The sequence below is a fragment of the Triturus cristatus genome, chromosome 7 (genome assembly GCF_964204655.1).
Source record: "Triturus cristatus chromosome 7, aTriCri1.1, whole genome shotgun sequence".
Classification (NCBI taxonomy): domain Eukaryota; kingdom Metazoa; phylum Chordata; class Amphibia; order Caudata; family Salamandridae; genus Triturus; species Triturus cristatus.
The window spans coordinates 516,728,937-516,751,228 of record NC_140590.1 but is presented as its reverse complement, the minus strand read 5'-3'; the positions used below and the strand labels follow the sequence as shown (position 1 = coordinate 516,751,228).

The 22,292-nt window shown below is 48.5% G+C and overlaps 1 protein-coding gene across 4 annotated transcripts in view; it reads right to left on the bottom strand.

The window, feature by feature from the left end:
- Positions 1–22,292, bottom strand: part of SEPTIN9 (septin 9) — an 844,294-nt gene that overhangs the window by 143,168 nt on the left and 678,834 nt on the right. Inside the window, exon 1 of one of the 4 annotated variants that reach the window (XM_085616883.1) lies at positions 3,537–3,678. The exons of the other annotated variants lie outside the window; for them this stretch is intronic. The gene's annotated coding sequence lies outside the window, so the exon portion shown is untranslated. Of the gene's footprint in view, positions 1–3,536; positions 3,679–22,292 lie in introns of those variants that run through there. 4 annotated transcript variants of the gene reach the window in all.

Here is a 22,292-nt window from a genome sequence, read left to right as displayed (position 1 = left end):
ATGCGGTCTGTTCTAATTTACGGACTACATCTGCACCCATCTGTGTCTGTGACCAATTTATCTGTGGGTGCATTGCTGGTGTTGCAAAGGTGAGCCATGCTTCATGGATGCATTGCTGGTGTTACAAAGGTGAGCCATGCTTCATGGATGCACTGCTGGTGTTCTAAAGGTGAGCCATGCTTTGTGGCTGCATTGCTGGTGGCGCAGGAGAGACTTGTGCTCTGTGGCAGCATTGCTGCTGTTATAAAGGTGAGCCATGCTTCATGGATGCTTTGCTGGTGTTGTAAAGGTGAGCCATGCTTCGTGGGTGCATTGCTGCTGTTGTAAAGGTGAGCCATGCTTCGTGGGTGCATCGCTGCTGTTGCGAAGGTGAGCCATGCTTTGTGGGTGCATTGCTGCTGTTGCGATGGTGAGCCATGCTTTGTGGGTGTGTTGCAAAGGTGAGCCATGCTTCGTGGGTGTATTACTGCTGTTGCAAAGGTGAGCCATGCTTCGTGGGTGCATTGCTGCTGTTGCAAAGGTGAGCCATGCTTCGTGGGTGCATTGCTGGTGGCGCAGGAATGACCTGTGCTATGTGAGGATATGCGGTCTGTTCTAATTTACGGACTACATCTGTACCCATCTGTGTCTGTGACCAATTTATCTGTGGGTGCATTGCTGGTGTTGCAAAGGTGAGCCATGCTTCATGGATGCATTGCTGGTGTTACAAAGGTGAGCCATGCTTCATGGATGCAATGCTGGTGTTCTAAAGGTGAGCCATGCTTTGTGGATGCATTGCTGGTGGCGCAGGAGAGACTTGTACTCTGTGGCAGCATTGCTGCTGTTATAAAGGTGAGCCATGCTTCATGGATGCTTTGCTGGTGTTGTAAAGGTGAGCCATGCTTCGTGGGTGTATTGCTGCTGTTGCAAAGGTGAGCCATGCTTCGTGGGTGCATTGCTGGTGGCGCCGAAGTGACCTGTGCTCTGTGGCAGCATTACTGCTGTTGTAAAGGTGAGCCATGCTTCGTGGGTGCATTGCTGGTGTTGCAAAGGTGAGGCGCGCTTCGTGGGTGCATTGCTGGTGGCGCAGGAGTGACGTGCTCTGTGGCAGCATTACTGCTGTTGTAAACCTCAGCCATGCTTCGTGGGTGCATTGCTGCTGTTGTAAAAGTGAGCCATGCTTTGTGGGTGCATTGCTGGTGTTGCAAAGGTGACCATGCTTCGTGGGTGCATTGCTGGTGTTGCAAAGGTGAGCCATGCTTCGTGGGTGCATTGCTGGTGTTGCAAAGGTGAGCCATACTTCGCGGGTGCATTGCTGCTGTTGTAAAGGTGAGCCATGGTTCGTGGGTGCATTTCTGGTGTTGCAAAGGAGAGCCATGCTTCGCGGGTGCATTGCTGCTGTTGTAAAGGTGAGCCATGGTTCGTGGGTGCATTTCTGGTGTTGCAAAGGTAGCCATGCTTCGTGGGTGCATTGCTGGTGGCGCAGGAGTGACCTGTGGCAGCATTACTGCTGTTGTAAAGGTGAGCCATGCTTCATAGATGCATTGCTGGAGACGCATGAGTCTTGCTGGAGGTGAACTATACGGCTGTATTGCTGATGTAAATGATGCCTATGCCCTATACTGTATTACTGATGACGAAGAAGCTGCCTTGCCGATGCCTGCGCCTGCCTTGTTGGTGTCTCAGCTCTAGGCCTTTCCTGCTGGTGTTAGAGTAGCGTCATTTGACGCACGGCAGCATTGCTGGTGGGGTTAGAGTGACCATTGCCCGGTGGCTGCATCGCTGGTGTTGTAAGCCTAACCCATCTCAGGCTCCTCCCGCACCCTTGTGGGCGCTGCAGGGGTTGTTGCCCCACCGCAGTCTCCTTGCTGCCTCATACCAGAGCCGAGGGAGGCGCCTGTTCACGGTAGCTGGCCCAAACAACCCAACAGTTCTCAGAAATACCTCAGTGGAGACAAGGGCCCCTTTCCCAGCTATTGTAAGAACCGCTGATCCCCCCGACCCCCCCACCCCGGGCAAACCCTCGATTCATATTCCTTCCCAGCCCTGGGCTGGTGGGCCACCCCACAGGGCCTGCTGCAGCCATTCACTCTGCTGCTACAGCTCAACGGGGCATGCCCTCCTCTCGCCCCTCCCCCCCTCCAGGGGCAAAGATTTCCCAAGCAACAACAAACACAACTTGAAATTGACAAAATGTGTATGAAATTACAGGGGCTTCGAGATTTATACAGTATTCAAGAAAACTTGAACCCACAAAATGGATTCTTCAAAAAACATGTCAAAAGTTTCAATACACTCAATGCACAGCTGAGAAGGTGGGGCTATATGTGAAAGAAAAGGGGGGTATAGAAATACAGCATTTATGCTCCAACGTGCGATTAGCCGGTTGCTCGTGGGTCTCAATGTCGGACATACTTGTGTGCTGAGGTCCTCAGGTACTTGTCCAAGATCAAACGTCGTGTTTAGTTTCCTTTACCGAATGTGGACAATTAAGTGTGTGTGACACAGACATAGTCCTATGAAATGTGGACTTCGCTACGTTTTTTCAGAAATGGCTCTATTCGTACGAGCTCAAGGGGCTCGCTCAGCGCGGTCACACTGCGCCCCACCCAGACCGCCCCCGCCAGCGCACTAACAGCCCAGGAAGAACGGTGCACAGGAAGGTCTCTACCTGACCCTTCAAAACCATCATTCAAAATATGTGAACTGTACCGGAAACGATATTAAACCCGCATGCTATGTAGAAATGACAGCGTGCGCAAAAACGGATTTAAAAACGTCGTTTTCGCTGTAAATTTCTTGTTTCGAGTTTTGCTAAACATATTACATGGTCGCAAGCACCGGAGCAGACCTTTCAGCCGCCTTCCCATGTGGTTATACCTGCACCGCTTCCGGGAAGAGCTCTTGAGGGCGGTAAACAAGACTTGCGCAGGATAGGATCGAAGATCCGGGCAAGTCCAGTGAAAGTCCCTCATCCTGGGAACGTCTTCTCCACCCCCCTCCCGCCCTGGAGCCGATGACATGCCTGGCATTCAGCACACTGGCCCAGCACCAGACTGTAATGTGTGCAGCACTGTAGGCACCGGCAACATGGGGGGGGTCACCTCACTCCTCCCCCAGCCCGTTGGGCTCCCAATCTCTGCTTCATTTATAAAGTGCGAGTTTCCTCCAGTCCAGGTCACAGAACACACATCCGTTGGAGTGCGCTCTTTACTCGCTCTTCTAGGTGTGTAATACGTGTGTATCAGGCACTCACACCACAGGTCTTTGGAGACGCCCCCTCAGCCCCACCAAGGCTGCTTGCTGGCAGCACTGTCTTGGGCTCATTCATAAAAGAGTTTGCTTCAAAGCACCGCTCGCGAACATTATTCCTCCTCGCTCTAGCGCTGCCCACCCTCTGCCCTGTCACGCGCGCGCCACCCGCGCCCGCCAATGCACGGATCTCACGCGCGCACCCACGCGCCGCCCGCTAGTTCAGCGCCTTCACCCAGTGCCGCTAGCGCACCCAAAGGCGCTTGGAAGCCTCTAAAAGGACAAAGGGAGCAGGAGGGACTCACCCCGGGCAGCTGCTGGCCTCTGGATCCTCTTCGGAGTGTGCGAGGCTCCGCCCCGGCCGCTGCTCACGTGGTGCTGAAAGGAGGCGAGGATCGAATGCGCTTTGTGGCTGGGAAGAAAGGGCGACTCAAGAGGTGGGCAGAGGAGCTGGGCAAGGGGGACAGGGACGGACACCGGAAAGGGGAGGGGAAAGCCGTTGCTCGTAGAAAACCCTCTCCAAACGAGGCAGAATGTCACTCCTGGTTTTCAGACTCACCCTTCCCTCTCTGTCTGTGGAATCAAGTTCACTCCAAGACAGGAGCCCAGAGCAGTTTCGTAAGTGCCATGTGGTTCCGCGTCAAGCATGGCATCTGTCCTGGGCTAGCTGAAAGAGCCAAAGCGTCGCACGTAGCTTGGAATCACATAGCATGAGCTTTCCGCCTGACCTCTGTCAAAACACACACATGAAGGATGTGAAGTCATTCTGCCTTCCGCCGTTCCTGCCTTCTGAGTTAGACTCACTTTACGGTACCAAAACCAAACTACAAATCCCATAATGCAAGACCCTGCAGGCTAGAATGCCAGGGACTGGCCGACATCATAGTGCCCAGCGCAGTACCAGGAGTGAGATCGGAGTGCAGTACAAGGACTAAGACTAGAATGCAGTTATAAAAGTGAGATCACGGTGAAGTAATAGAGTGAGATCCGAGTGCTCTACTAAAAGTGAGATCAGAGTGCAGTGATGAGAGAGATTACAGCGCAGAACTAACAGTGAGTTTAGAGTGCAGTACCAAGAGAGTGCTCAGAGCGCAGTACTAACAGTGAGATCCGAGTGACGTTATAGCTCATTGTTCGAGGTAATGTTGACACTGAATCCAGCTGTGGTGTGAGTGCACTTCTAGCAGGGAGGCTGGAGACCAGAGGTGGCCTGTGGAATCACCGTGGTATTTTCTGTGCTAGTACACATTGGCTTTTATGAGTAACGAGGCACCAGCCCGGTGATCAGAGAGTCTGACAGATACTTGCGTAGTGTGACATCCACCCACTGAGAATGCTACCAGCCTCTGGCATGGGCGAGCTAGGATCATGCCCAGGGCGCTAACCTTCTGAGGGACGTATAGAGCAGTCTGCATTAAGGCCTTGTAAAGAGCTCCGGCTTGGCTCCAGTAATTCCATTTACACCGCTATTAATCTTTCGATACAGGCCCCGGACGTCGATTTTAACACCCAACCGACCACTTCCTTTCCCTGCCAACTCTATGGTCCCTGGTGCCATGCGTAAACAAGCACTGGCATAGCCAATAGGTCTCGCCTTTGGGACCTTATAAGTGTTTAGCCATGCAACAGTTGCGTAACTAAATACTTATAAGGTCCCAAAATCGAGACCTATTGGCTATGCCAAGCGGCCGTGAAAGTGATCGCGATCGTCATCAACATCAAAGCGGCCTTGCGGCCGCGAAAGTGAAATTAATTGCGGTAAAACGCAGCGCGCGCGCCCGTGCACATGCACTGTAGCTCTAGGCTGGCCTGGTAGCAATTTTTGGAGCCCTCTCATTAAGTCTCGCCAGACCAGCTCATGCGCTGGGTCAGGCGAGACCTAAAAACCCTTTACCTCCCCAACAAGTTGGCAGTGTGTAGTGTGTAGGTACTGCGGGCACTTTGTATCCTCGTGCTGGTACTCCGGCTCGAGGATGCCTCACTCTTTTCTATGTGTTCTTTCAAAAAGGATTCCACGATCGGACGCTGCACGGCGTGTTCCAGGGTTCTGACAACGTTGATCAGTTGTCGTCAATCCTGGTGTGCGGCGGGAGCGTCTGGTTGTTGGTGCTGCATTTTCAAGAATGAACTTCATCTTTCTTACATTGAAAAAGCCTCCAGTCATTCATACTACTGGGTGAAACAGGTGTGTATTGGCAGAGCGGAGAAGTTTGTGTTCAGATGCCAGTCACTGCTCATCCAGCCACTGACCTGTGAGCACAAAAGGCACTCCCTGCTGCCTCATTAGGTCGTAGCCGACCAGACAGCGCAGTTGGCTGGTTTGCTAAAGACATTTTGGGGAAATTCAGAAAGCTGACCTAGGAATGAATTCAGCCCGTTGCTTGCTGCTGGCTTTATGGTTTGTAGCTCACGTTTTGTTGCTTTCCATATGCTTGTTTTTTTTTTGTTTTAGGCTGTCCTGCTTGAGGTTGTACCTTCCTTTTCCCCAAACATTATTTTTCTGTAAACAGGCCTGTGAATCTTGTTCTTATCTCCTCACAGTTGCTATGCATTCAAAGACCGAGGTCAAATGTCCGGTGCTGTCATTTGAGGGCGCTTGTTCACTTTTCTTTCTGTAACTTCAGAGAGAGAGGATTTATGTGGCAATCTTGCTGGATACTGGGTGCAGGATAGAGTTTTTTTTCTAGCACACAAAAACATTTAAATGAACTGTGTAAGTATTTCAGTATATATCATAATTGGGAATACAAATGAAGCACATCTTTTGTTATTTTCTGAAGTGTGTTGCAAACAAATACTTTAATATGATCAAAACGATTAATTAAACTGGGTGATGCAATTTCCCCACATTTTCATCTGTGCACTGTATAATTTTATCAGTAAAACTCTATGTCTGTGCCAAATGTAATGGTCATTTCAATTGAAAATGTGTTGTCTGTAATGGCAGTGCTACCACATCATGAATACTATTCTGCATCACTCCACACCACTGAACCTTACTCTGCACTACTCCACTTTGAATTACTCCATGCCACTGCACTCTGCACCACTCCACTCTACACCACTTCACTCTATGCCCCTCTACCCTGTACTGCTTTACTCTTTGCTAATGCACTCCTCGCTACTCTACACCACTACACACTTCGCTACTCCTGTCTAGGCCATACCATCTAGTCTGCACAATTCCCCTCTAGGCCACTCTGCAACACTACACTCTATGCCACTGCATTCTATGCCCATACACTCAATCTGCAGATGTCTGTTTTTATACTGCCACTTTTTTAAACAAATGCATCAATTCTAGGAAAAACATGTGTTTTTAGTTGTTGAAATGTAATTTTAGTGTGTAAATGAGATCATTGTTTTAACTAATCATAGTGTTCTAAATGTATTAGTATGTCTGCTATAAGTCGTTCATATTTTGTATATATTGACTTTGTGATTGTGTATGCTTTTATGGTCATTAATTTGTTCCGAATAAAGCTGAATTGAATTGAGTGCCCATACACTCTACGCCAATACACTTTATTCCAACGCTCAACTCTATGCCCCGGCATTTTACACCAATCCACTGTATGCCACTCTAATCTACTCTGCAGTACTGCACTTTACACTACCTTTCTCAATGCCACTCTATGCAACTGCACTGTACCCTGCACCACTCCACTCTACGCCACTTCACTCTACTCTGAAACAATCTACTCTACTCCGCTGCGCTCTACACATCTCTACTCCGCTCTACACATCTCTACTCCACTCTGCGCCTCTCCACTCTATACCACTGCACTTTACACCACACTACTCTTAACCACTGCACTCTGCACACCTGCACTCTACCTCACTGTACGTTACGCCACTGCTCTCTAAGCCACTCTACTTCACTCTACACCACTGCACTCTGACACTCTACTCTGCAATACTGCACTCTCCTCTATTGAACTCTACTCTATTATGTACTGCTCCACTCTACGCTACTGCACTATATTCTACTCCGCACCACTCTACGCCTCTGCACTCTATACCACTCAACCCTTCTCTGCACTATATGAAGCTCAACTCTACTCTGCGCCACTGCCCTCTGCATCACTCAACTCTACGCAACTCTACTCTACACCACTGCACTCTACTCCACGCCACTCTACTCTACTCTGTGCCACTCTACTCTGCACCACTGCACTCTACTATGCACCAGTCTAATCTATGCCGCTGAATTAAATGCCAATGCACTCAACACCACTACGCTATGCAATATACTCTATGCCGATGCACTCTACACCAGTCCAATCTACTCTGTGCCACTCTAATGTATGCCTCTCTACGGGACTCCAAATTATGCCCCTCCAATACACAACACTGTACTCCATTCTACCCTACAACAATCCATGCCACTTTCTTCTATGCCTCTAACATTTAACCATGCTGAACAGCAGCTACACTGGTATAAACCATGACTAAAACACATTGGTAAAGTCAATAGCTCTTGCATAGATGAGACCTACTGGCTTTGCCAATGCTTGTTTTATTTACCAGCAGCAGCGAGGGTGCCACATTTTTTTACGCTCAGGGCACTATCGCAGCAAAGGCCAACGCTGATGCTACTTACTCACTGGGACGACTGTTCACATACAGTGCTAATTATTCGCTGTGACACCCACAAACCGAGAGTGCTACTTACACACTACAACATCCACCTTTAGAGAATGCTACTTACACACTGCAACATCGACCCACAGAGTGCTACTTACAAACTGTGACGTCCACCCCCCAAGAGTGCTATTTACACACCGTGACACCGACCAGCCGAGAGTACTACTTAACCCACCAACCGTGAGTACTACTTACACACTGTGACATCCACCCGCAGAGAGTACTACTTACACACTGCAACATACACCCATGGAGGGTGCTACTTACACAATGTGACACCCACCATGCAAGAGTGCCACGTGCACACTGTGACACACACCCAGCAAGAATGCTACTTACACACTGTAACACCCTCCTCCGAAAGTGCTACTTACACATTGAGATGACTGCTCATAGAGTGCTACTTAAACACTCTGACACCCACCCAGAAAGAGTGTTACTTACACACAATCACACTCACCCACCGAGAGTGCTACTTACACACTGCGACACCCATCCACCGAGAGGGATACCTACACATTAGGACAACTGCTCATAGACTGCTACTTACACACTGTGATACCCACACAGCATGAGTTTTACTTGCACACTGTGACGCCCCCTTCTGAAAGTGCTACTTACACATTGAGACGAGTGCTACTTACACACCCTGACATCCTCTCACAGAAAGTGCTTCTTACACACTGTGGCACCCACCCACTGAGAGTGCGACTTACACATTGGGACGATTTCTCATACAGTGCTATTTACACACTGTGACACCCACCCACCGAGAGTGCTACTTATACACTGTGACACCCACTCAGCCAGAGTGCTACTTACACACTGTGACACCCACACAGCAAGAGTGCTACTTACACACTAAAAGACCTCTTCCTCAACGTGCCTTCCCGAACTGAAATCCGAAACACACAATCCTGCACTCTGCAGACACCAGGCAATGCTCCACCACTCCCTACCTCATCCCGCTCCCTAAACCCCCTCCTCGTGCATCGCCCCTAGGAGGAAGACTTAGCCCAAGACTTGGTCCACGCATCGAGACTACCTCTGGATCTCTCTACCTCAATGCGCACCTCGGACGCATAGCACACTGGAACTTTTGAACACTTATGTTTACCTTTGTCTCTTTTATGTGATTTCTCTCCTATCTGCTGTAAAGCGCTCCGATACCTTCGGGTCTGGCCAGCACTATATAAAACCTCTTAAATAAAAATAAATAAACACACTGTGACACCTACTTACCCACCCACACACTAAGAGTGCTACTTACACATTGTGACATCCACCCACCGAGATTGCTACTTACCACTGTGATGACTGTTCAAAGAGAGATCTACATAGACACTGTGACGGCTGTCTAAAGGGACACATGGACATCTGTTCATGAAGAGTGCTTCTTAAACACTGTGACAGCTGTCCGTGGAGAACAGTACTCATAGAATGTGAAAGGTGCCCAAAGAGAGTGCTATTTACCTAATGTCGTTATGATAAGAGGCCATGGGGAAAGCTACTTCCATGATGCAACAGCTGTCCAGGGAGAGTGCAATTTTCGAAATGTTACAGAGGCCCACGGAGAGTGCGTTGATGAGGTGTGACAGCAGCCCATGGAGAGTGCTCCATACACAATGTGACAGGTGTCCACTGTGAGAGCTATTTATGCACTAACTGCTGTCCATGTAGAGTGCTACTTACCGAACGTGATCACCAACCATGGAGGCCAGCATGGTGGGTGGAGAATGGCTTGATGGGTAACATCGGTTTCCTCGAACTGTTCCCCATCTGGTAAGCATTGACGGTATGGCCAGAACAACTGCGTAATCAGTCAGTGGGGTTCTGGTCAGACAACATGACTGTGGTCGAATGCATCAATCAACAAGCTGCACGGTGTAAAATGATTCTCCGTCTCTTGAAAGAAATTGTCCTTTTATGCATGAAGCTAAATATGCAATTTAGAGCTAAACATGTGCCAGGTGTTTTAAACCATGCTGCTGATGCACTTTCTCGCTTTAAGATGCAGGTTTTCAGGGCACACCTCCCGGCTGCAGCGGCATATGCCACCCCATTCCCAGAACTACTTTGTCAGATTGGTGCCCCCAACTACCAGACCTCGTGGCAGCTAGCCTAGCACCCAGGACCAGGAAAGCGTATGAATGGGCGTTTTGGGCATACTGTTCCTTCTTGGGAAGGGAGTGGGCTGAGAAGTGGCATGACACAGGATCACTCCTTCATTACCTGGGTTTTTTGAAGGGGGAAAGACGTTCAGCAGCAGCAGCCAAACGGCATGTGGCGGCAACCTCTTTCTTTGCCCAAACTAGAGATAGGGGGGATCCCGCCAACAGCTTTACAGTTAGAAAGTCATTGAAAGGTTGGCAGCGCCTCCAAGGGTCTGCCCCAGATACTAGACAGCCAATCGGGGTGGAGCTGTTGACATCCTTACTAAGGACCCTCCCCTTGATTTGCACCACCTCAGGGGAAGTTCTGTTGTTCACCACCGCCTTTTCATTGGCCTTTTATGGTGCTTTTAGGACTGGGGAATTGGTGGCCCAAAACAAACAAGATGTACACGGCGGCCTGTAGTTTGACCGTGTTAAGGTGCAAGGGGATGCTCTATTGATATCAATTAGGAAGTCCAAGACGGATAAAGAAGCACGTGGGGACGGGGTAGTACTGCATCGGGCACATTGTAATCCTGGCTGCTGCTTCTCTCACATGTGGAAGCTTACCTACAGTGTAGACCCAGTGACAAAGAGGAGCCTTTACTAGTACATTCAGATGGTATTCCACTCACACGTTTTCAGTTTAAGAGGGTCCTGGACATGGCAATTCAGAGGGCAGGTTTGAACCCAAGCTGTTTTGGTACTCACTCTTTTAGGATAGGGGCTGCCACTGAAGCAACGGCTAGGGGTTTACCTAGCAACAACATCCAAAGTATTGGGAGGCGGTCCTCTAATTGTTATAAGCGCTATGTGCGGCTACATAGGTTGTGAGTGGGATATTTGCCAGATGCTGATGCATGTGTCCTTCTCTGCTTTCATTTACAGTTTCTCACACCTGTCACGCAGGGGGGAAACTGGAATCGCCACGACAACAACATCAGGTAACTCAAGGACTAGCATCGCCAGATAAGGGATCACATGTCGTATGGATTATTGGCCATTCATATGTAAGGCGTTTGTCTAACTTTTTTCTTACAGGAAATTATAAATCTAGGGCACAGCACGCAGGTTTTAAGATATTATTTCATGGAAAGTGGGGCCAGTTTAGGGGTTTCATACTAGACCTATTGAATGAGGGGGGGCTCTTCCCAATATTATTATTCTGCACTTGGGAGGGAACGATCTGGCAAGTCTGGGAAGAAGGGGGTTAGTGGAATCCATAATCTCAGAAGTAGGTTGGTTAGCCAAGACATGCCAGGGGTGCACTATTGTGTGGTCTCAGATGATACCGCGATTCTAATGGAGTGGAGGGAATCTGTAAGAGAATTGAATCACCCTGTGAAGAGAATAAATAATAAAATAGAGAGACTCTTCAGGGCTCCTCATCTGTAGACCATCGCCCATGGGTGCATCAGGGGAGAGCCGTGCTTCTTAAAAGACGGTGTCCACTTGTCAAAGGTAGGCAATGAAGTGTTCCTAGAGAATCTGCTAGCTTGGTAGCTTCAGAAGCAGGGCATGACCTTATAGTGTGCGCAGGGGGGGCAGATAGTCGGTTAACTATGCTGGCCTGTGGCAGTAAGGTCATGATTGGTGAGCAGTAAATTTAAGGTCCTTAGAGGGTGGCGCCATTCTTGAATGGGGTAGACCAAGTGGGAGGGCCAAGTGGTCTCTCTTAGAACTCCAGGGGCAGATGGGTGCGGGGGAGGGGGGGGGTCACGCGTTCTCTAGGCTGGTTGGCCACCCCGCACGTGCACAACGGCGCCAGTAAACGGCGTAGAACTACAAGGACCCTTTTATGGAGATAATATACAGAGCGAACAAGGGTAACAGGGGGGGGGTACACTCACGGTAAAAGGGCCCTCTGCGCATGCACACTCCGACAGCAGGGCGTGGTTAAATTGATAAGGATCTGACACCAGTTAGTGACCTTGCCGGAGGCCCAAATAGGATACGCAGAAAAGTAAATGCTGTGATGATTATTAAAGATATGTTAGATTTGGATAGGAAACCTTTGTATTAGAGTTATGTTAAGGTTAGCCATCTGACATCTGTACTTATCAATTGTAATCAATGTAATGCATAATTTTCTGCATAACTTTTGTAAATACTGTATATATTAATAATGTTTATTAATTTTAATAAATACGGCCGGGGGGATTTACGCCCCCCACATCCAAAACTCCTCTCATGTCATTATCTGGGTCTGGTTAAGGGAGGAGGGGGTGTAGGTAGTACCTGGCCATAGAGAACGGCGGGCCGGCATCGGCCACGCCAAAAGTATGGCCGTCGTGCCGGCCCCCTCCTGACATGGAGGCAAACCTGTCGCGCACCTTGGTGACGCGACAGGCGCGCCTCCCCAACGATTGGGCCCGGGCCGTGACCCGGAAGTGATTGGAATCACTTCCGGGTCACGCGATGGGCTACGCCAGGCCAGTTAGAACCAATCTGGCATGGAAACCCCGGATAAAACACTGGGGAGCACAGGAGTCTGTCTCTTCGCTCCTCGCTACCCAGCCTGCCACACCAGCCTCGCTAGGAGGCTGTAATTTGACTTTCCCACCCATCATCCCCTAAAAGCAATGTTTGTTGTTATGGTTTATGTATGATAATTTACTGGTTTGTAGATGTATTGGTTGTATGATGTACATCATGATTGTGTTTATACCAACTTGTTCCGTTTACAGGTCATCAATCGTCATATTTAGTGCTATTCCTTGGTCAGGCCATGATTGGTGAGCAGTAAATTTAAGGTCCTTAGAGGGCGGTGCAATTCTTGAATGGGGTCGCCCAAGTGGGAGGGACAAGTGGTCTCTCCCAGAACTCCAGGGGCAGTTGGGTGCGGGGGAGGGGGGAGTCACGCTTTCTCTAGGCTGGTTGGCCACCCCGCACGTGCACAACGGCGCCAGTAAACGGCGCAGAACTGCAAGGGCCCCTTTTATGGAGATTATATACAGAGCGTACGGGGGTAACCGGGGGGGGAGGGGTGGGGGAAGTACCCTCACAGTAAACGGGCCCTCTGCGCATGCGCATTCCGGTAGGAGGGCGTGGTTAAATTGATAAGGATCTGACACCAGTTAGTGACCTTGCCGTAGGCCCAAGTAGGATACACAGAAAAGTAAATGCTGTGATGATTATTAAAGATATGTTAGATTTGGATAGGAAACCTTTGTATTAGAGTTATGTTATGGTTAGCCATCTGACATCTGTACTTATCAATTGTAATCAATGTAATGCATAATTTTCTGCGTATCTTTTGTAAATACTGTATATATTAATAATGTTTATTAATTTTGTTTAATAAATACGGCCGGGGGTTTTACGCCTCCCACATCCAAAACTCCTCTCATGTCATTATCTGGGTCTGGTTAAGGGAGGAGGGGGTGTAGGTAGTACCTGGCCATATGTGACCGCTCTCCATGGAGGGTGCTAGTTACACAATCAAACAGCTTTTCCCAGAAAGTGAAAATTACGTAATACGACGGCTGCTTATGGACAGTGCGACCTACCTAACCGGACTGCTGCCCAGACAACGTAATTTACAAAATGTGACTGTTGCCTAGACATTGCAATTCAAAAAATGCGATTACTGCCTAGACAAAATTGTTTAGAAAATGTGACTGTTGACAAGACAATGCAATTTACAAAATGTGACTGCTGCCTAGACAGTGTCATTTACAGAATGCAACATCCCACAACAGAAAGTGCTACTCACAGAATATGACGGCAGCCTACAAAGAGTGCTACATGCAAAAATAGACAGCTGACTGGGAAAGACCTACTTACACGATGTGATATCAGGACCTAGTGAGCGCTGCCTACAATATCTGACAGATCCCCATAGAAAGTCCTACTTGCAGAATGTGACAGCTGTCAACAAAGGGCACTTTTTAGCAATCCGACAGCTGCCCATGGGGAGTGCTACTTATTGAATGTGAAAGCTGCTAATAAAGACTGCTTCTTACGGAATGGGACAACTGTAGACAGTGCTACTAACGGAACGTGACAGCTGCTTACAGAGAGAGTTACTTACAGAGCATGGTAGCTACCAAAAGAGAGTCCTCCTAACAGAATGTGACAGCTGTCAAGTTAGGGCGAGCTTACACAATACCCCATAGTAGATGCTAGTGAGACAATGTGACAGCTGCCCTTACAGAGTCTCACTTTCAAAATGTGGCAGCTCCCAGTACAGTGCTACTTACAGTAAGTGACATTTGCCCATGGAGATAGTTACTTATAGAGTGTGACAGTTGCAACAGAGTGTGCTACTTAGAGAACGAAATAGCTGCCATAGAAAGTGCCACTTCAACAATGTGACAGCCCATTTTTACAGTTATTTTGAGACAGCTCGGCTATTAACAGACAGTACCTGTTTGGTGTCCCTTGACAACTCAGCCGTCTACAGTCAGCACCACTGCCGTCTACGCTTGAGTCAGCTCTCTGAACAGTCCTCCTGTGACAGCTCAGATGCCTGTACCCCTAAAATGATGGCACAGCTCTCCGGAGCGCACCGGTAGACGCCATCTCTTTGGGGATAGGATGTAGCCCATCGGCTAGAGTGGCCCACCTCAAAGCTGAGGAACCGGGTACTGGTCTCGTCAAGGACGCTCAACATCCTGTGATTCTGAGCAAATCACTCAATCTCCCTGTGCCTAACAAAAATGAATGTGTCTTTCTGTAATGAAACTGGTGCTCATGTAAAGCACTCTGATACCCGATATCTTCGGGTCCAGTTCGCGCGATATAATACTCTAAAAAAACAACAACCTGTGACAGCCCCAGATGTCTGCATACAGTATCCCGCAGTCTAGCCACGACAGCCCAGATGTTTAACAGCAGCATCTCTGCATTCTTTCCAGTGACAGCTCAGCTGTCTACGGATATCACCTCTGCAGTCTGCCCGTGACAGCTCCACTGGCTACAGAGAGTAACAATGCACAGCTCTGTAAAGGCCCAGCTGTCTAATGGCTCGTTCAAGCTCCAGTTGTCTCTGGAGAAGATGGCGGCACCTCGCCCCCCAACAAGGCTGGCAGCCTCTGTGCCACATTTGAGACAGTTAGCGGTAAACCTCTGGGCTCTGCGCTTCCCTCTCCATATCACCCCCAGCAGAGGTCGGTCGCACGGCGCTGCCTTGCAGCCTGGTCAGCCTCTTCCTTTCTTTCTTTCTTTATTTTTTTATTTATTTATTTTATGCGTTTTTATATAGCGTGGACTTTACCCGAAGGTGTCAGAACGCTTCACAATAGGGTCAGTAATGGTACATGAGGAGAAAATTACAAGTGAGCATGTTACAAAAGCAAACGTTACGTTACATGAGGCAATAGTGACAATTGTGCATGTATCAAGAGCAAACAAAATACAAGAGGTAGCAAACGATACGTTACAAGAGGAAAAAGTGACATGTGTGCATGTTACAAAAGCGTATAAAGTACAAGTAGAGGTATAATACTGCAATAAAAGGCAGACACTCAAAACAAAAGAATAAACATTACGTTACATGTGGCAATTGTGCATGTATCAAAAGCAAACAAAATACAAGAGGTAGCAAACGATAAGTTACAAGAGGAAAAGTGACGTGTGCATGTTACAAAAGAGTACAAAATACAAGTAGAAGTATAATACTGCAATAAATGGCAGACACTCAAACCACAAGAACACACTGGGAAGGCAATTCTATAGTCATTTAGAACAGAATTTCCCATAATGGAGGGGCTTCCTTCAGATAATAGAGAGGGCGTGAATTAAATTTGAAAGTGTCTTTGAAGGAGGAGAACTTTGAGGTCAGTTTTGAAAGCCTGGGAAGAGGTGGTGGTCCGGAGCTGAGGCGGAAGTGAGTTCCAGATTCTCACTGCGTTGCCTGAAAAGGATTGGGCCATCGATCTTTCCTTCTTGAAAGTGGGAGGTTCAAGCAATAAATTTTCCGCATTACGTGACGGTCTAGAGCCTCCAGATTTTCAGTTTATTCGCCAGGTAGCGAGGGGAGGAGGAGTGCAAGGCTTTGTGGGCGATACAGGCAGTCTTGTAGATAGATCTTGCCTCGATGTGAAGCCAAAAGAGGGTGGATATAATGGGTGTGATGTGGTTGCTTCTTTTGGCCCCATATATTAAACGAGCTGCTGAATGGAGAATAGATTTAAGGGGGGACAGGTGGGATTTGGGCAGGCCAGTAAGAAGAGAATTGCAGTAGTCCAGTCTGGAGAGAACCAGCGATTGGACCAGGGTTTTAAGATCTTGCTCCGGGAAGAAGCGACTAATCCCCCAAAGAAGGCGCAGTTGGTATCGAGCAGACTTTGCAATGGAATTGATGTGGGAGAGTAGATTGAGTTTTTTGTCGAGTATGACACCAAGGGATTTTGCGCTGTCGACAATGATGGGTTTATTGTTAAGTAGATTTATCTGATCCATCCATGATTGAACCGGGGGAGGAGAACGTGAAGAGGAGAGGAGGAGGTGTTCCGTTTTGGAGGGATTCAGAATCAGTTGATGAGTTAACATCCAGTTTTGAATGGAGTCGAGAGTAGAGCTTAGGATGGAGAGATCATGAGTGGAGGCCACCTTAAGGTAGATTTGGGAGTCGTCCGCATAGAGATGATAGTGGATCCCTGATTTATTTAGGAGATTTCCCAATGGTTCTAAATAGAGATTGAACAATGTGGGTGCACGTATAGAGCCTTGAGGAACACCTTGACCTACCACCAAAGGAGATGAAAGACTGTTCGCTATTTTGATCATTTTGGGATCTATCAGAGAGGAAGGAATCAAACCCTTTAAGCACAGTGCCCTCCATGCCCATTCTCTTTTGAAGAGTGTTAAGGAGAGTGTTGTGATTGACAGTGTCAAAGGCTGCAGAAACGTCAAGGAGAATTAGAAGACAAGACTCCCCAGAATCGAGTATCCGCAGCGCGTCATCAATCACTTGCAGCAGGGCTGTTTCAGTGCTGCAGTTTTGAATGAGGCCGGACAGGAAATTGTCAAGAAGATCATTGTCCTTGATATGACGAGAGAGTTGTTTCGCTACACATCTTTCTGTGATTTTCGCAAGAAAAGGTAAGTTAGTGATGGGGCGGAAGTTGTTGAGGTCGTTCGCATCAGCGTTGGGTTTTTTAGGCAGAGGGGTGACCTGCCCAGTTTTGAAGGAAACAGGAAGGGATCCTTGACAGAGGGAGAAGTTAACCAGAGTGGTCCAATAGGAAAGAGAATGGGTATAGAAGTCAATGGCACTAGGGATGGGGTCAAGAGAATGGTTGGAGGGCTTTGTTTCGAAGATGCATTTGAGGAGGGCATCTTCAGAGATGGGGTCGAAGTTCTGCCAAATGGCTAAGGATTTGCGCTCCTCTGGAGGGGTAGGATGAATGACCCGATCCACAAGTGATTTCACTTTTTCGTCAAAGAATATAGCGAATTTCGCTGCTTTCTTTGTAGAATCCTCCAACTTGGAGGTTGGGGGAGAGCAGTTTGGATTCTTGATGAGATCGAATAGTTTTTTGGGTCTATTTTTGGCTGAGTCAAGGAGGGTTCTGAAGTGCGACGCTTTTCCAAGGAAGATGTGCTTGTGGTACTTGGATCTTTGTGAATGAAGCGTGGCCAAATTATCGGTGGAGGGCGCTTGTCTCCATGGTTTCTCCAGGAATCTTAGGTACTTCCTTTCTTCATAGAGGGATTTGTTGAACCAAGGTGCTGAGGGAGTAGGCCTTTTCTTTTTGCTTTGGAGAGGAGCGACGTTATTGTTTTCGACTTCAAGGACTGTGAGGCATTGGGAGGTGAGTTCGTTAACATCTAGGTTCGGGTCTAGCCTTGGAAGTGATAGCAAAGCTGATTCACAGAGGGTACCGAGGTCAATATTTTTAGTGTCACGGAACCAGGAGGTAGCCCTCTTAGGTTGGCCGAGAGTTATAGAGTGTGATAGGTGAAGAGAGAATGGGATGAGGAGGTGGTCAGGCCAGTCTACAAGAATAGGGGTAGCGATAGTAAGCATGCCTGCTTTAGAAATAACAAGGTCCAGGATTGAGCCCTTAGAGTGTGTTGTTTCTGTGCAGTGGTGGATAAGATCGTTTGCAGAGAGGAAGGTGGCCAGCAAATTCGCAGAAGAGTCTTGAGGCAAGCCCCAGTGGAGATTGAAGTCACCCACGAAGATCTGATTGTCACTTTGCGAGTATTGGTCGCTGATAAAGTCAGTGAGTTCCTCCATAAAGAAAGGGCCGCTACCAGGCGGGCGGTAAATGGCATGGAATCTGAGGGGTGAGCGGTGGTGCAATTGAAGCTCAAGAGATAGGCATTCAAAAGTGCGGAAGGAGCTGTTAGGAAAAGCATTAAGTTGAAGGGAGTTTCTAAAGATGACTGCAACACCTCCCCCAACTTTGTCAATTCTTTCATTTCTAAATATAGAATAGCCTGTGGGTAATAGGAGATCAAACATAGAGTGAGAGGTATTGTTGAACCATGTCTCTGTGAGGAAGAGCATGTCAATATTGTGAAGGATGATGGTACCGGTTATTTCAAGTTTGTGTTTTATTGCAGATCTGCAGTTGTGGAGCAAACAGCGCAGCTCTGTCGAGACTGTTTTGGTGACTGGGGCACTTGGGCTGTGAGGGGTGATAGGGATATTGTACTTATACGAGGGTGCTCGGGAGGGTTTAGGTGGATGAGTGGTTCTGACAGAGGAGATGGTCGGAATAGTGCAGATAGTAGGGTTACTTGGAGATGAAAGTGGAAGAGGGGTGGCGTTCGAGGACTTGTGTGAGTTTGCAATGTTTGCAGATGACAGGTCGTGCTTGGCTATTATGGGGTGTGGGAGTGAGGTGCATCTCGTGGGAAGGTGAGTGTTTTCCAAAGGAATTGAGGTGTATGGAAAAGTGGAAATCTTGGACCTTAAAAGTGAAATGGTAGCTTCAAGTTGGGAGATGGAGGAGATAAGAGAGCCTAGCTTATTTTCCAGAGAGAGTAGGGCAGAGCACGGCATGTTGGGTGGCTCGATGGAAACAGGAGGGGGTGCAATTGGTGGTGGAAATCAGGGAGAGGTGGGGGAACGGGAGGGGAGTTGGGGTACAGGGTTCAGAGGTGGGGAAAGGTGGTGGTTGAGAGCGGGCGTTGGTGCATCAGAGGTGAAAGGAGAGTTGTCTTTGTTGGCGTTGCAAGAAGGATAGGAATTAAGGACATAATTAGGGGGAGATAGGTGAGGAGCGAGGCGGTGGGGCGGAAGGAGAGGGGAGGAATGTGTGGAGTCATAGGAATGAAGGAGGTTTGGGAGGAAAAGAGGGGAGCGGGTTGGAGAGGTCCTGTCAGCTAGGTGAGGTGGCTGTGAGGGAACGGGCATCTAGCAGAGTGAGGGGGTTGGGAGATAGGGAAGTTGAAGAAAGGAAGTGGTTTTGCTAGGCCCGAAGGAGGGAAAGGGTTACCAGGGAGGCAAATGGGGTAGCAAGCATTGCTGGAGGAGAGGGGGGAAGGAGATAGATGCTATGGGTTTGTGGAGAAATCGGGGTACATAGCGAGGGGAGGAGGGGGTAGAGAAGAGGAGGGAATAAGGGGAACGTAAGGAAAGTTAACTAGGGGAGAAGGTTGGAGGAGAGGTGGACTAAAAAGATGGGTGGCAGGTAGGGATAGGCGGGAGGAGATGAGATTGGAGTACTGGGACGGTGCAGATTGGACGAGGAGCTTATTAGCTAGAGGGAAGGCTGAAGTGATGGGGGGGGCATACTGTGAAATGGGAAGAATGGGAGAGGAGGGCACAGGGGAGGGAAGAGGGTCGACCTGTGCGTCCCGAGGGTGAAGCCTATAGGAGTGTAGGGGAGGAGAAAGGGAGTAACGGGTGGAGCTAGATGAAGAGTCAAGGGATAGCCCGGTCGCAGGGGAGGGGAGTAGGGAAGGGAAGAGGTGGTCAAAGAGAGAGAGACAGGTGTCTTTGGCTTGGATCATGACAGTACCGTTGTTATAGAGTGAGATAGTGAGGGAGCTGTTGAAACACGCAGAGGGGGAATTTTTTTGCTGTTTCCCATGAGGGATAGAGGAGGAGGAGGTGACGTTAAGGGAATTATATAAGCAGGTGGACCAAGAGGGGGTGTCGTGAGTAAAAAAAATGAAATAGTTTTTGAGCCTCCCATAACCCTAACGTGGAATCACCTGGCTGACTCTACTCACGAGCCCAGTCCCGCTCTGACTGGGTAAACACGTGGCCCATGCGTGCAGTTAGGGCATCACTTTTAAGGCCTTGCATTGCTATGTATTGTAAAACGTATACAGCGCTTCATAACCTCAAGGAGGCTGTGAAGCGCTCCATAGCTGTGCCATTAGACGTATTCAGATTTAAGGACTGCCCACCCACCAAAAGCCCATCTCGCAGGATAGCTGGGTGGGACATGCCAGAAACCCCTTACCACAGAAATATAAATGGGCACTGGCAGCAGCTTTGAGCCAGAATTTAATATCGCTACGTCACTGCACGTCGTGTAAACATAACCGGGGCATTAATGTCCTCAAATGCTTTTTAATCATTTTGTCTACTTCTCCAGTCCCATATAGGTTCCCTCCATTTTAGCATTCTTCATGTTTTACTCTACCCAATTACTATACCCGAGGTGATCAGGCCTCCTCGAGCCCCCTCCTTCCCTTCCACACCCTGTATCCCATCAGCAAGTATGAATGAATGAATGAAAATCTTATAAAGCGCGCACACACCCGAGGGTGTCGCAGCACTAAAGGAGAGAGCAAAACAAGAGAAAGAGAGTTGGAAAAAAGAACACTGTAAAGTCAATAGGCGTGAACCTGGTACATTCGGCAGCCTATTCAACTACATTTGTGAACAGTCAAGTTTTCAACTGCTTCCTAAATTGCATCAGGGAGGCTAGTCCCCGCAGCGGGAGAGGTAGTAGTTCCACCATTTACCTGCACATATGGAGGAAGCCCTACACCCCATCTGGCTTTGTTACATCTGGAGGTGTTCACAAATCACAAAGCGCTAGATCTAAGGTTCCTACTTGGCAAATACCAAGAGAAGCGCTCTTGTAGGTAATACCAAGAGAAGCGCTCTAGTAGGTAATACCGAAAGAAGCGCTCTTGTAGGTAATACCAAGAGAAGCGCTCTTGTAGGTAATACCAAGAGAAGCGCTCTAGTAGGTAATACCGAAAGAAGCGCTCTTGTAGGTAATACCAAGAGAAGCGCTCTTGTAGGTAATACCAAGAGAAGCGCTCTAGTAGGTAATACCGAAAGAAGCGCTCTTGTAGGTAATACCAAGAGAAGCGCTCTAGTAGGTAATACCGAAAGAAGCGCTCTTGTAGGTAATACCAAGAGAAGCGCTCTTGTAGGTAATACCAAGAGAAGCGCCCTTGTAGGTCCTTTGGGCTGGTCAGATGAAGGGCCTTGTACATGCACATGGCCTTGAAGATAATCCTTTTCCGTACTTGGAGCCAGTGAAGATTTTGTAGTGATTCCGACACAGGGCTAAATTTATTAATTTTTCAAAGTACTCTAGCCGCTGCATTTTGCAAAGCCTGCAGCTTCCGTATAACACACTTTTGGGGACAAGGCATTGCAGTAATCCAGCTTCGAGAAAACAAGAGCTGATAGAACTGTCTTCTGAAGGCCATGGGGGATAAATGGGAAGATTTTTTTAAAAATCTTGAACACCAAAAAGAGGAGGTAATAGAATGTATCTGCTTCGAAAAGGACAGTTCAGTGTCAAATAGGACTCCTAGATTTCGAACCTTCTGGCCAGGATGGGTAATGTGCCATGGCTTAGTGGCCATCATGATTCGTTGCAGACAGAGGCAGAGACAGTATCGCGTTCAAACTGACCCTGTGGTCACGTCAAGGGTAATGCGTCGGCAATGTTATGGCATGCATTTAACGAGTAGATCAAACCAAAACTCGTTGGTACAAACTCGCACACGGGCATACAGTAGCTGGAGCACGTGGGAGGGGCATCTCGTGCCTAACCTCGCGACAGCACGTGCCATTCATGCATACCACTTGACCACGCCAGAGACTGCTGCAGAGTCTCTGCTGGAAACAGCTTCACTCCACACACGTGCGCACGAGCGATGTTCCAACGAAGACGTTTACTTTTGTGTGGTTTCGCAGTTTACCAATGGCGCGCGCGCAGTGGAAAGGGAATAATGTTTATTGTAGTTTCGGGCACGTGCCATGCGGAGGCCTGGAACGTGTCACGCTTGGCTTGAAGTTAGTGAATGAGGTCATTCGGGGCTCTAAGCGCCTGCTTGGGGTCCCTTTCAAAGCAGGCTAGATGCTGGGGTGTCGGGTGGGGTTTC